The 15,544-nt window shown below is 40.7% G+C and overlaps 1 protein-coding gene across 4 annotated transcripts in view; it reads right to left on the reverse strand.

Annotated features, from left to right (window-relative positions):
• The window catches only part of Tbx15 (T-box transcription factor 15), a 107,911-nt gene that overhangs the window by 14,763 nt on the left and 77,604 nt on the right, over positions 1-15,544 (reverse strand). The window lies entirely within an intron of this gene.

Here is a 15,544-nt window from a genome sequence, read left to right on the forward strand (position 1 = left end):
TTCAACAAAAGATACCTACCTACAGGCAAAGAAAGGGCATGGTCCCAGAAGTTATACCTCAGGCCAAAAGACCAAGACAAGACAAGAGTCTACAAATATTTTACTTTGCATTTCTCTAACCTAATAATTCAGCTAGTATTTGTTTGTGGTGCCAAGTCTTGAACCCAGGAGCACTTAACCACTGAGCCACAGCTCCACCCCACCTTTTTTTAAATATGTTTTAATTGTTGATGGACCTTTTATTTTTTACTTATTTATTAACTTCTATGTGGCGCTGAGAATCAAACCCAGTGCCTCATCTATGCTAGGCAAGCGCTCCACCACCAAGCCATAACCTCAGCCCAATCTCCACCCCCTTTTATTTTTTATTTTGAGTTCAGGCCTCACTAAGTTGCTTAGGGCCTTGCTAAATTCCTGATGCTTTGAACCTGCTATCCTCCACTCTTAGCCTCCCTGAGCTGCTGGGATTACATTCAGGTCTTTGAACCTGCTATCCTCCACTCTTAGCCTCCCTGAGCTGCTGGGATTACATTCAGCCGGTCTTTGGGACTTACAAACTGCCAGAATTTAGGAAATAACCAATATTTTACAGTTAAACTCCTTGACGGTTTTGGTTCACTGGTACTAGATAAACTATCAACCAGACTATGTGCACACTGTCTGCTTTACCCTTCGATGAATTGTGTCTCTGTCATCTTTTATGAGATGCTGATATCCATGGTCCTCAGATCATTATCCAGGATGATTTCAACATATTCTTGCGGATACTCCATATCCCCCCAAACGCAGTCACTGGTTGAGGCTCTGTTTCAAGCTTTGAACGCAGCATCTGATTCCTGACTTTTCTTTGCAACTGTGTCATTTCTATCTAGGTGGAGGAAGCGGGGGACTATGGGGACGGAGGAGAAGGGAAGTGGAGAAGAGCACTGGCTGAGTCTTCTTGTTGCAAAGTCACTAGAAGGCAGCACCATGCACCTTCCCGGAGCAGACAGGCCTCCACTCCCTTGATAATACATTCACAGGTTCTCTTCAGTCTTACACGCCAAGAATAAAGTGAGACATTTTATTTGAAGTGAGAACAACTATCCTTTCCTTATGAATGACCAGAGTATCCCCTGAGGTTCTTCTCACACAAGCTGCTGACGCTCGGATGGGTTCTTTGTGTTGGAAAATGTCCTCTCTGAATGGGCCTTACTTGCACAGCTAACTTTCTAAAGTCTTCCCTGGAATCTTGGAGGCTTTAAATACACCCAGGTTGGCAAACCAAACTCTGTATTTTAAGAAGAGGTTCAGAGGAGAGAGTGCCGCATGGTGTTTATTAGCTGTTAATCTGTTAGAAGTAGGAATAGAAGACATCTCCACATAGTCGCTCTAAGTTAATGCTGAATACAGTGCATGAAACTATTTGTAGGGAGAAAGAGCCCAGGCAATCAGGGAGTTCAGAATAATAAGGGGATAGTCAGATAAAGCCAAGCTGAGCCTTGGTGGACAGAAGAAATAGATAGGCTTAGACCTTACTGCTTTGCTGTGGAATGCTGGCGATCCACCAGAACATCTTAGGATTCCCTTTAGTGGCTCAGGAGGCTCACTCAAATGGCAGAGGGTTTATTCCATTCTTTCCAGGAGCATGTACCAGTGATGAGGACAAAATATTAGCTCAAGGACAAAGAACAATCCCTTCTCATTTCATAATCAAGTGCTAGAAGATTGTGAAAAATGGCAATAATACACTAATATACTGCCAATATTGTATTCATTAAAAAAAAAACAGAAAATGAACTTTGGATTCATTTTCATAATAGCCCAAAAGGCTGAGGCAACTTTATACTATAATCAGCTTTAAACTATAAAATAGTGCCCATGTATCTGTGTATCCAAATCTAAAATCCAACTGAAAACAGAGCTATAGGACCAGATTTAAAATTTGAGAAGGGTCTCGGGTATTATCTACATTCTCCTCTGACATCATCCTGTCATCCAGACTCTGTTGGCATATCAATATTCAGTGTTTTATTAGATCTGTTAGAAAGTTCTTTCTGACATTTGGTTAGAATCACCCTTTAGGTCCATATCAATGGGTGAATGATAGAAGTACACATTTCTACACAAAGTCTGCCTGCCACATCCTCACCCATGAGATCTTCCTTAGCTTAAGAAGGCAACATATAACATGCCTCATATGAACACATCCATGGTCCATCAAAGGGTCTGTCACACAAGGATTATTTTGGTGGTAGACTTAAGTTAGATAGGGGTTCTGATTTTCCCCAAATAATGGCTAAGACCACAACATTACTAGCCATACCTTAGTAATCCACTATGACTCCATCTCTTACAGATTTATACTATAAAGGAGATAGTATAAATTATCCTGTGATATGCTCTATCCTACGTAGGATGATATAGATGTCACAGATTTATATTACTCAATCTGTTTATGTACTTAAAGTATATTTCTTTTTAAAAAAATTAATCCTATTTGTTTTCTGTGTGTCATATTTTTTATTCATTCTCAAACTTTATCGAGCTTCATTGGACAGATCTAATTATTAGAAGTCACTAATTTTATACTGGTGTAGTGTTATGACAAGATTACAAAATTCCCCTCTCTCCAACCACTAGCAAGTATGCACCTTCTTAGGCTTTGGATCCATGATTCTCCATGCCCCAATGTCTAACCCAACGCCTGTTACACGATGAGATCTCAATTGATATGAATTGAATTAGGAAGTAGAGGAATAGATGTCTTATAACAGAGTAATCATTGCATTAATTTTTACTAGCATTCTTTTTTTTTTCCTAAACCTAAAACTTAGGAAAACAACTTGGTACAAAATAAAGTTTCTGACAACGGAAGGAATCCTCTAGAGTTGGAGATTTGGGAATTGTTTCTATAGCTAATTATGATTAATTGTTCCTTTATTTACCTAGGTCTCAGAGAGGGTTCCATTTTCCTTTGATTTCTTCTGATTCAGTGATGGAGTATTTGACCTTCAATAGAGTCTGAGTTCCCCTACCAGAGGCCAGTCATTTCTATCCTTCAAGGTCTCTTATAAGAGACCTTGCCAACTACTTGTTAATATCTTCAGTCCTTTGGATGTCTATTCCAAGTTTATCCTGTGGTACACATTATTTACCTACTCTCCATAATTTTATATTAGTTTTGTAAAATTTTTCATTTTTATTTTTTTAAGTGAATTCGTTGCCTGAGAGATGAAGAAAAGCTGCCTTAGGCAACCATGGTTCATTGACACATGCCCCACAATGGGTCTCTTTGGGTCTGTTGCACACCAACAGATATCATCTCTGAGATTTCCAATCAGAGATGGTCAAATTGGCAAAGGTCCCGCTCTTGCTCATTTTCCCCTGTGAGCCAGTTGCTCCAGTGACAACACAAGCCATGCCCAAACACCCTTTCTTCAGTCCTCTGGCTGCCACTCCCTCTTTTATTTCCAGGACTTTTTTCTTTAGACCTGTGAATGTGTTTGCTGGTCAACCAAGAGAATGTGCTAAACAGAAGAGGCAGGGAAGGAAGGAGGAAAAGCAAGCCAAAGAGCTCTCTCACAAATTATTGATACCTCAAGATCAACTGATCTGGAAAAATAACCAGATTGTTAAAGAACTATCCTTCCAGTCTCATTTTTTTTTAAATGGCAGGCAGGATCAACCCTCCAAAGTTCAGTAGACGTTTGAAAATTAAAACAACAATCATTAAAACATTCAGTAGACTCTGATGCATCGTTTCTGCTATCTACTTGTCTTGAGGTAGGGAATTTCTTTTTTATTGTTTCTTCCATTTATTTTCTCTTTAGTCCTCTCTGGCTTATCTTTAACTATGCTTCATACTACTTGCTGGTGATAAAGGGAACATATGCAATGGGTTGATAAGACCATTGGTCATCTCTCAAAGGCTAAGGGTAACTTAATGTGACAGGGGTTTTGAGATCATAAAGGAGTTATTTGATCAGGGGGGAAAATATGTGCTAAGATCAGGAGATATAAAGGGTCTTCACTCTTTAAGGGCATGATTTTCCATGCCCCAATGTCTAACACAATGCCTGTTACACGGTGAGACCTCAATTGATATCCTTTAGGAGTATCCTGTTCAATAAAAAGAGAACAATGGGTAAATGACTAATTTCTGAGCTATGTGATTCACTGGAGACACATAGATATCATGGCACCTCAAGCAAGTAGTACTTAATATACCTGGAAAACTTAAGGAAGACTCCACAAAGGGACCAGTTATTTAACCTTATTTATAAAATGTACTCAGCAGCCTTCCATTCAGACAAGAGGCATTAAGGGCTTTCTCTACTAAGAAACAGTATGTGCAATGACTTAGAGGCATGGAAGAGAAGGAGTGTTCTGGAAACTGGAAATAAGTCAAGGTGATGGAAGTTCAGGGTGTGAAATGACATAGACACCATAGGCATTTATTCCATGTTCGGTGTTCAGATTTCATCTCATGGGTGGTGGTGTGTCTCCTTTCCTTTCTCATACTGTTCCAGTATTTGAAAAGACTCAGAACCAGGATATTGTTTCTGGTTTCATTATTACTAGGACCCAACATTCTTAGACTGTCCTTGCTCCATTGAGGAGATGAGGTCAAACCTTCCACACTTCCTTCCCTTTCACTAGATTTGGAGTCAGCTCCAACATCAATAATATCTTGATTATTCAATATACTTCTTGTCCAGGAATATTCTAAAATACTTCCCAGTAAAGTTCTGCAAATTGAGTAAAAAATCAAACATTCATTCCAATCTTAGCTTCAGTTGATACAATGAGTATATTTACACTATCCAGTAGTTGTCATCAATGTGCCTCCTCCAACAGCTTGGAAGAAGCAGTAGCCAATGGAAAGATGCTTGGAGCTGAATTAAAATTGTTCATCACAGAGTGAGTCCCACTTTGGAATTCCTGCCCACTCCCAACACACACATACACACACACACACACACACACACACACACACACACACATACACACACAGACTTGGAGTTTGAATCGGTAGTAATGACAGTCCAAGAAGAGTTTTCACTGCCTTAAGAAGTATGACCAAAATTCCATAATAATACTAAGCAGACTGGGACGTTCCTACTTGGATTTGGTAATACTAAAAATCACATGAGGGGCGGATTAGCATCACAGTTAAGAGCACTGGCTCTGGAGCTAAACTGCCTGGATTCAAATGGCAACCCTGCTTGTTATTCGTGCGACCTTGGCCAAGTTATATAACCTCTTCATGCCAAAGGCTCCCTATGTATAATATGGAGATCATGATAATATTTTCTCCTAATTGTTATTTATTAAGCACAGATTGATTAAAGACAAACTATACCCAAACAAGGAAGAAAACGTAGTGAAAGACTGAGGACCACTGGTCTTAACTCCAGCAAAACAAATCTAAATCATTACGCTCAGGTGGTGGCCTGTAAGAGCAGAATACGTCTTACTCCACTGGAATTCAGAACCATATGTTACCTAATTCCTTTTCTCATCTCTCCTCAAAGAACCGAAAGCTATCCTTCAAGCCCCTGTAGGCCTCATTATCTTGCAGATATTTCAGACTTCAATATGTTAGCCATTAAAGAGACGTCACTCTGCCGAATGACACCATCCCTGGGCAAGAGCCATAGATAATAAAACAATTGCCAACTTCCCCTGGCAAAGCCATATGGCCAAGAGGACAATGGTGGAAAAGGTTCATGAAAAGGGAGAGAGAACAAATAATAAGGCAGAGAAAAAATGTTAAGTACTTGCTAAAAGACCACAAGCCAGGGGACATGATGAACAGCTATGGCCTGGGTGAATAGGAGGAGATCAGCTGGCTGCTGCTGCCAAAATCCAGCACAGGGCCAGCTACCTTGAACTTTAGATGCAGTGGCGCTTGCGAAGGAGTCCAGCACTGATGACTTCCATAGATCTGTGCTAAGCAGCAGAAGCCACCCACGCCAGGGACAACAAAAAAAGTATGCAAAATCTACAGGGGCTGGCGAGATTGCCAGGAAAGAGCAGGATGAGATTGGCTGGAAAAATATAGCCAATGCATTGCTCCAGAGAGAACAAATGAAAACAGAAATTCAACAGGAGGGACACACTTGGGACATTGTGTGTGTTGGAAAAGGGCAAGTGGACAGCTTATTGGCTCTAGGTTTGCTATGTGAGCCTTCAAGAGCAACAGGGAGCCAGAGATGGATGAGGGCATGGATTCTGCTGACTGGCAAGCTGTGCCTAAAGAGGAGTGCGAAATCCTTCTCTAGATGCTGGGCCTGGCTGGATTTGCAAATACCGATAGCCAGTCTCCACTATATTCAGTTTTACCACAGGCAAATCTCCCCAGGGGAAATGCTACAACTTCAATGTGGTGGTAAAAACGAACAATTTGGACTTCAGGTACTATGTGCAGTAATTATCGCTCTGGTTTGTAGACTTATGATTTGAATGGCTAGAAATGAATGACGTTCAGTTATATGAAATTGCTGTTATTTTGCTATTTTTGATCAATAAATATAGCGGTTTCCTATGTTTAGCTCAATAGATGAAGGTGTAGATTTGAGTTACTTGTTTATAACAGACAACTGTCCTTCCAGATGTTACGTAGGGTCCACCCTGCATCCTTTGCCCCCTCCTCTCCAAGAAAAATGGTTTCATATCTAAGCAAAAATGAACAGGCCCTAGGATTTTCTAGCTAATTTCCCCTATATACTTCTTTTCCTTTCTGCTAACATTATGTGCTTTAAATCCTCATTGTCACACTCCTCTTTCTATTGGATGTTGGAAGAAGCAGCTGGGCCTATGACAGTGGTTCTTCATTTCCTAACCAAGGCTTAAGCTGCTTAAGTGAGGATCCTGGAAAAATCCCTTATTCCCCAATATTTTCACCATCATCATTAGAGAATAACTCCTTCCCTGGAGATAAGTATTAATTTGACCAAACATCCACTTTCAACAGATACATCTACCCTCCAGGCAGTGAATGATCCTCATTTCCTGAAATGTTATGTATTGGGACTCAAGGCATCACGAAGGACTGCCTCCGGCCATGTTCCCAGCAAACAGCAGTGTTGGCTGGAAACATTCTGAGAATGAGCTCACTCTCAGATTTCCTCTTGGACCTCATACTTATTATTTCTTCAGTGGGGGGGGGCAACCCATTAAAATTACTTATCCATATAGAGCAACCTCCCACAAGACAGGACTTGTCCCTGGCTCCTTTCTGACAATGCCCGAGTTGTGAAACTCAATTGTTCAGGCCTCCATTAGTGGACTCCAGAGAAAACACACCCTCCCCAAAAGCTGTGGTAATTTCCTGGGCAAGAGATGGGCCATTCTATTAATCCGATCATACTTTCCTATGTATAGATATGAATGTACCACAGTGAATCTCACCTCCATGTAATATCAACAGGCACTAATTTTTTTAAAAAAAATGCTATAAATAGAAGAAAAATCGGTAGAGGAGAGAAAAGGGAACAGGAATACATAGAAGGAGAGGGAAAGGAGAAATACTGAAGACTGAATCAGAGCAAATTATTCCATGCTTGCACAATTATGTCAAAATGAACCCTAAAATAGGTGTAACTAAAATGAACTAATAAAAAAAAAAAAAAAAAAGATGGGCCATTCTACCTGTGATCTGTCATGGAAATAACATTAGTGACTTCTCAGACTTGCAAACATCAACATGAACATCCAAACATGCCAGATGGAACAGCTCTCCTTGCAGCTGGAATGGAGGCTGGGAGTTCAAATACAACCCAAGGTTAAAGGTATGATGAAGGGCACTGGCAGGAAAGAACCCACTCATCGCACTTGTAAGTTCATAGGGCCCCTCGCTCCCCAGACAGATCATAATTTTGATCCTCTCCTTTCTGTGTATGTGTTTGCTTTGGAGGAAGTCCCTGGGAATTAAATAAAATTTCCCAAGCTGACTTGGGTTTTGTGTAAAATCTTGGCAGCCACCCCTGAAAGAGACACGGCTCTCCCATCAGACATGTCTAGATGACCCATAGTGCCCTCTTGCCCTCTGCTCCTTTGATTCCCCCTTTAACAGGCAGGGTCTCTGCAGTTGTTGCTCCCTCTAGCTGAGCAATGCTGGCTCCCCAGTCCTATGGGTAGATGTCCCTCCCAAGGCTGTTTCTCAGTGGTGAGACCCTGCAAAGAGGTTTGCTTCTCTTCAGCTTCCTGACCCCTACCTTCCCTTTGGTATTCTCAGAAAGGAGGTGCTCCCCCCCCCCACCATAAGCATAATACCTCACAGTTCCCTCCTGGGCAACCTTTCTCCAAAAAAAAAAAAAAACTCATTTTGCTTTAGCCCAGCTTCTGGAAACTTCTTTTCTGAGGCTCACAGAAACGGAAAATGGGTGGATGTCCTGCTCCAGAGAGCCAGGAAGCTCAGCCATCCCCCTGCTATCTGGAGTCAGATCAGATGACTCCAGGGTGTCTAAGCAACAATCAGGCCAGGTTAGTGCCTTACAGAAGAAACCAGCCTCAGATTTAAATCCAAATCACTGTTAGCCTTTCAGACTAACTGATAATGTTTATGTGATTCACTCTGTCTTCCCTTCTCACTGGATGTCCAAAACTAGCTCCCAGATGCTGCTCTCCTTAATTTGCTCTTGGTTGGGACAAGGCTTTCTCAAGCTAGTGTCCCCAGTTCTAAACTTCTCTGCCACTCATCAACACTGTTTTGAATGATGAACAATTATTTCATTCTATACACAAGGCACTGTGGGAGAAATTTATGAGCATAAACTTGAAAAGGTACAGTCCCAGCCTTCTAAGAGCTTACATTCCCGCAGGGGATGAAGCCCAGGAACACAGACCATAAGACAAAACAATCTGAAGCTAAAGGAATCTATTTTCTGAACCCAGAACTAGGAAGGTGTTACCATCTCTTCCTGGTAGCAGAGGTCTCCCAGAGGTAACTCTGGATATTGCACCCTGAGACCTGAATGAAAATGAACATACGTTGACCTCTACTCAAAATCAGATTTAGGACAAAAAGTTTTTGAGAAATCTAGAAGTGGAACAGCTTACAAATAAACACAATCTCCCTCCCATTAAAGAGAAAATTCTTAGGAACAAAATCTGTCAGTGTCTCTACTCCAAAAGGAATAACTAGCTATTATTATTATTATCCTCACAACATGAACCCACACTTTCTCCTTCTCTCTCCCTCTCCCTCCTCTCTCTCTCTCTCTCTCTCTCTCTCTCTCTCTCTCACACACACACACACACACACACACACACACACACACGCCACACATACACATACACATCTTCTTATACACATATACATATCCTTATACACACATCCTCATACACACAGAGACACACACAGAGGCTCTTGATGAAGACTTCTCATCAGGGGCATAATTACGTGGCATGGAAGGGAGCAGCACTCAAAGTACAGCCTGAAGGGTGGAGGCCTTCTCACACCGAAGCATGTGCCTGACGCTTCCTAAAGAAGCAGAGAGAACAATGAAAGGCTTTGATGATGGTGGCACCACTGGGCTGACCATGTGTGCTCCCTGGAGCTCCTACTGGGATTCTGGACGGTCCAATGAATATTCCCTCTTGTCTTCCTCCAAGTTCAGAATCAATTCTGGGAAACACATAGGCACCTAACACAATGAACCCCAAAATACCAATTTTACGGCTGGGGTCATTGTCTGGGGACCACGCAGATCGTGAGCAGGCCAGAGCTGCCCTGAAAGGTGCTGACCCCCTCCAGCTGCAGGCCTCCTCTGCTAGACTCACCACCCAACAGGACAGCTTGGGATGCGTGCTGTCAGCAGACAAGCAGATCCTGAAGAGTCCTCCTCCCAAACAACTAGATTAGTCACTGGTTCCCAGGAGAGGAAGAAGAAGGGGACTGGAAACCAGGACACTTCTCCCAAGAGACCTCTTTATATTAAAATATGAAGAATGGCAGTTAGTGTCCTTAGCCACAAGCTCCCTCCACACTCTTCTGTGTGCTTCAGAGGACACAGCTGTCAGCCGGGCTACACTCTGATGGTTTTGAGTGTGAGAGGCTCCAGGCCCAGGAGACCCTCATGAGGCATCTGAAGAAAGTGCAGTGGGTGGCTGCATCCTGCCATCTTTCCCCTCACACGCCTCCCTTCCCCAGCCTCTGGATCACGCTGGGATGGATTGAGATCGACAAACCTGAACGTGTTTTGGTTTGAGGTTTGGCAAACCCTGTAACTCCAAAGTATTCCACAAATGTTTTGTGTTCTGCAAAACCAGAAAACATTGGCCAAGCACTTTCCCCCCTAATTTTTAAGCCCATGTGTTTTTAAAGGAAATGTAATCCGTATGTTTTGGGTACATTTATATGCAACTCATCAAGCCATGCCCCTTGGTATGAGTCACTTGATGTCTAAAATGCATGGGGAAGATCTTAGATTTATAATAGCTGTTAGCACAAGAAAGGCAACAGATGAGGCACTGGCTGGAAGGTGGTAAACTGGGTCCTGATGCTGGCACAGAACCAACAGTTCCCAGGAGATTTGCAAACAATTCTCTATATCCTTTCGCATCAATCTTTCCCATCTGCAAAATGGCATTAGGAATTCTTGCCATCAGATCCTGCAAGCAGTCAGTGTGAATTAAATCACTGGGCAGCTGGTGATTATCAGGTAATTTTAAATTGTTTTTTTCAAGAGGAAAATACAAAAGCCCTTTACTTGCCCTAACAAGTTTATTTTAATTTCTAGCTTATTTTAATCTAGCTTCTCAGAGTGCTGGAAGAGAAAAACAGCTTCTACGTTTCACCATTCATCCTTGTCCCATTGTGAGACTTCTGACTTCAGCATCATTCTATCACAGCCTCACCTGATGGAGAAGGCCAGGCTGGCTTCCCTGCTTCACCAGGGAATCCTTGTTTACAGAGCCTACAAGTAATAGGTGAAGTCCTAGGGTACAGTTCAGAGACAGACTGAGAATATACAGGTTGCTTTATTGGGAAAGAGGTGATTCTGAGTGACTTGAGTAGTGTTTTTAAGTAAATGAAGAGTTTGTGGAGGAAGGATTATGTTCTCAATTATCTATTGATATTAAAATGTCAAGTGTAAACTGATAGCATGATAAAGCACAAAGTGCACAGGCTTCAAACTCAGGCAGATTTCGTTTTAATTCCTGCTCCAACCTTTACGGTGTGACAGTAGGAAAGCTGCTCAATCTCTCTGTGCTTCATTTTTCTTATTTGCAAGACACAGATTGTTTTGAAGATTAGAGAAAACATAAATAAAGGGTCCAGAAAACATAATTTTTAATTCACAGTTAACTGATGTGATTATTATAGTACTTAAAGTAGCTTGCAGGGTTTTCTTTTTTTTTCTTTTTTTTTAAATTGACAGATTTTTATGTGGTACACATAGTGATAATTTAATACATGTATGCAATTAATCTGCTCAGGGCAATTAGCGTTTCCATTTTCTTAAACACACATCACACACCATTTCTCTCTCTTTCTTTCTTTTTTATTTCATATTAAATTTTTATTTATTTATTTTAAATTTTATTTTATTTATTTATTTTTTAATTTTTATTATTAGTTGTTCAAAACATTACATAGCTCTTGAAATATCATATTTCATACATTTGATTCAAGTGGGTTATGAACTCCCATTTTTATCCCGTATACAGATTGCAGAAACCCATCGGTTACACTCTTTTCTTATTTTGGCAGTGCTAGGGATCAAACCACCCAGCATCTCAAACACAAACATGCTAGACAGGTGCTCTACCGCTGAACTATATCCCCAGCTCATACATGTTTCATTTCTTTGAATTGGGAAGCTTAAACTTCTCTCCCCTCTCTTCTAATACTTTCTAAAATATTTAAATTTTTGTAAACTCTAGTCACACTACAGTGCTAGAGAACATTCCAACTTACTCTTCTTATGTAACTGCATTTTGGTACCCATTACCCAACCTGCCTCTAACCTCGCTCCCCTCTACCCTTCCCAACCTCTAGTGACCAGGGTTCTATTCTTTGTTTCTATAAAATCAACTTTCAGCTCCCGTGAGTGAGAACATGCAGTACTTGTCTTTCTGTGCCTGGCTTATTTCACTGAACATAAGGACCAGTTCCATCCACGTTTGCACAAATGACAGGATTTCATTGTTTCTATGTAGTGTTCAGATTTTGATGAGACATAATGAAAACTTTCCACACTATCAGAAAAAAATAAATGAAGCACTGAACTAGGCTCATGAGGATCCATGATTCTGTTTTCCTGGATTCCTTATGCAGTAAAACAGCCCACTAGGCAGGACAGACAAACAACCTTCTGCCTGAGCAGGGCAAATGATGAGTCAAGGTCCCTTCTAGCCCAGTGAGGAGCCAGAAGGACTTCAGCCCTTTGCTAAGATGCCATCAGTACCTCCTGGCAGTGGGAAATCCTATAACATGCAATGGTTTTATTCTCCAGGTGGACGTGTGGCTCTGTTTCCTGGTGCACAGGTCTAATGCTGGTCAACATGGCCTACTTCATCATACCTTTGTACCTCCTGTTTCCATGCCGCTCAGACATGTTCTTGAGCAGGGACCCATATGCTCTAGCCACAGAGTCTCCTCTAGGTCATGCAAACACACCCAGCATATGCCTGTCTCTGCAGTTGCTATTTTCTCTACCTGGATACTTCCCGAGCATCAGTCATAACACTCTGTCACAGAGACTATCACTGGCTGCCCTACAGAAGCGGCTCCCATGCCCATCCTACCTCTTAACTGATTTATATTTCTCTTAACACTGGCCAACAACTAACACATATATATTTTTTGATACCTGCACAATATAGACAAAAAACAATCATCAAAGTATATTTAGAGGGCAATTTTCAAGGGTAAGGTGAACATTAATAGGAAAATATTAGCTTTAGGAATCAACCAACCTTAGAAAAAGTGGCCGAATTCTCTGAAAAACAAGGAAGAAAATGAAAAGAAAAAACAAAAAAAAAACAATTTTCTAAGTGCCAAGAAGAAAATAAATATTAAACGCTACTGGAGATACAGAAGGAATGAAAGAGAAATAGCTGAATAACTAACGTCATGTAGGTTTGGCTTGGAGACTGAAGACAGAGAATATGTACAGAGCAGAAATTCTTAACTTTGGAGATGGTCCTTCCTGAAAATCTGAAGGAAACTATAGAATTCTCCACCAGAAAAATGTGTATCTGCTCATCCACACACAGTTTTACATGCCATATCTTAGAATTCACAGAAATTCAATTCACTTGAAATCCATTCATGGAGTCCTAGCTGAAGATTATAAATGCCCTGGCCACATGAGGCCCACCAATCATGAATGTCCTACCCCAAGAATCACCATCCAGGCAGGTCTAGAACCTTCCATGAAAGCCCAGCTTCTGTTTTTTTTTTTTTTTTTTTTTTTTTTTTTACCTCCTCATCACTATCTAGGTCTTCAGTGAGCCCAGACCGAAGAGCCTTGGAAAAGAGGCCACAGGAAATAGCCTTTGGTGACCTGGACATAGAATCTAAGCTAGTGGGGAAGAAGAGGAAGGAATGGAAACAATAGGTATTCACTCTTCAATGGCTTACCTTTGAAAATAGAGGACTTCGTATTGTTTTAACTGAAAGTTCATGAAACAGGAAAGCATTTGGCTGGAGGCCCACAGGCCTGAGTTCTAGTGTATCTACCACTAATGAATCGCTTGACCTAGAACATATTACTCGATGTTGTTATCAGAAAACTGGAAGTTTAAGTGGATTCTCTATTCAAAGAATGTGACCTTAAGAATTTTGAGGTAAATAAAATTTTACAGAAATCTAAATGTGTTTTGAATATATGCGAGTTTGGTAAGAAGTGCTTGCATAAATCATTTTGTAAAGGAAATGATCACCATGACTGATTTTTAACATAAATCTGAGCTATAATATAGTCGTGCATTGCTGACAGGAGCGCATTCTGAGGAATGCACCCTTAGGCAATTTAGTACTTGTGTGAACATTATAGTGTCCTTACACAAACCAGGATGGTGCAGCCTACCACTCACCTACCTTATGTGGTATATAGCCTATCGTATGAGCAATATGTCCTTGACTAAAAACGTCATTAGGTGGTGCATGACTATATAATTAGCGACATATTTCATAAAGTGTTCTAAATATAAGTTTCTGGTTCATCCAAGAACTCTGGCAGAGAGAATACCAAAGATAACTTTTGACAATCTGTCATCCAGATGCAAAGAAATGCCGGCAAATTATGAAAGACATCTGACCATTAAAGAGTTGTTGCAAAGCCTACGCACTATGAGAGACGTACATGTCACATTTGCTGATAGGGTGTTGTCTAAATCAGATGGAATTTTCTAATGGAATCACCTTACATAGATGTGGCTTCCCTAACCATTTCAGCTCTCTCCTTATTTTCCATGGCTAACTGATTTTAACTTTGCATAGGAAAAAGTGCGATAGGAAGAATTTAGAGAGAAGAAAGAAGAATCAACAGTCAGAAAAAAAAGCACAGTCTCTAAGTCCAGTTACAACAGGAGTACTACGAACGTCAGCAATGCCTAGGAGTGTCACCAGATAACAACCTAGTCACACTGACAGGGCAGGACATCAAGCAAGGCCATGTTTTAGAACCTCTCTTCTCCACCCCACCCTGACCCCATGCCAAAAATATCACTTGGTATTTTATTTCACCTTCTAAATGCAGGTAATTGCCACTGGTGATAAAATGCCAGGGGCATAGTGGGACTAGAAGGAGAAAACCAGGGAATTCAGGGTTCTGTTCTTGAACTGGAAGAACAGCTTGTTCCTTTACAAACAGTAGGACGACATTACCACCCAACCCCCAAATGTATATGATTTGTGGGATAAATCCCTTTTGTTGTGCTAGAGTTTTACATTCTCTTCCCACACTGTCTTAAAAGATAAACATTTCTTGAAAATGGTTGGTTAACAATCCCATCCCACAGTTGTGGAATGGAACTTCTTAGAGCTTGAATTTATGCATATTATAGATTAAAATGAATAAGTAGACATTCATGTGTTGTAAATGTATTTTTTAAAGGACAAATGCTAAGAGTCTTGAGTTTTACAATCAAGTAGCATTCTACTGGTCGCAGTTTGAAGTGGGTTTTTAAAATTTGCTTAGCTTCCAGTTTTGAAACTTCCCCAAAGTACTGGGAATTCATCGTGTGTTTATTAAAAACAAAAACAAAGAAATATGGTAGTATTTCCTAAATACAACACTGCCCTGTGTATGAAGAGGTGCTTTTACTAAAATTTATGTTATGTTGTTGCTTCCAAAGAAACTCTTCATTCTAAAGCAGGAAACAGTTATGTATTTTGGGACTATTTCTTGAAGTACAAAGATTAATATATTTTTATAAACGTTAGCTCATAAAGGTAGTAATTTTCTATAATTTTTTATTTGACCACAACTCCTCATTTCCTGATCATGCAAAATGTAGGAGCTATCACTGCAAGTGCTATAGGCACTTATAGATACTTATCCGAGAAAAAAATAGGAACTTTTGGATAATCAATTACCATATACCC

Source organism: Urocitellus parryii, chromosome 11 (genome assembly GCF_045843805.1).
Source record: "Urocitellus parryii isolate mUroPar1 chromosome 11, mUroPar1.hap1, whole genome shotgun sequence".
Taxonomy (NCBI): Eukaryota; Metazoa; Chordata; class Mammalia; order Rodentia; family Sciuridae; genus Urocitellus; species Urocitellus parryii.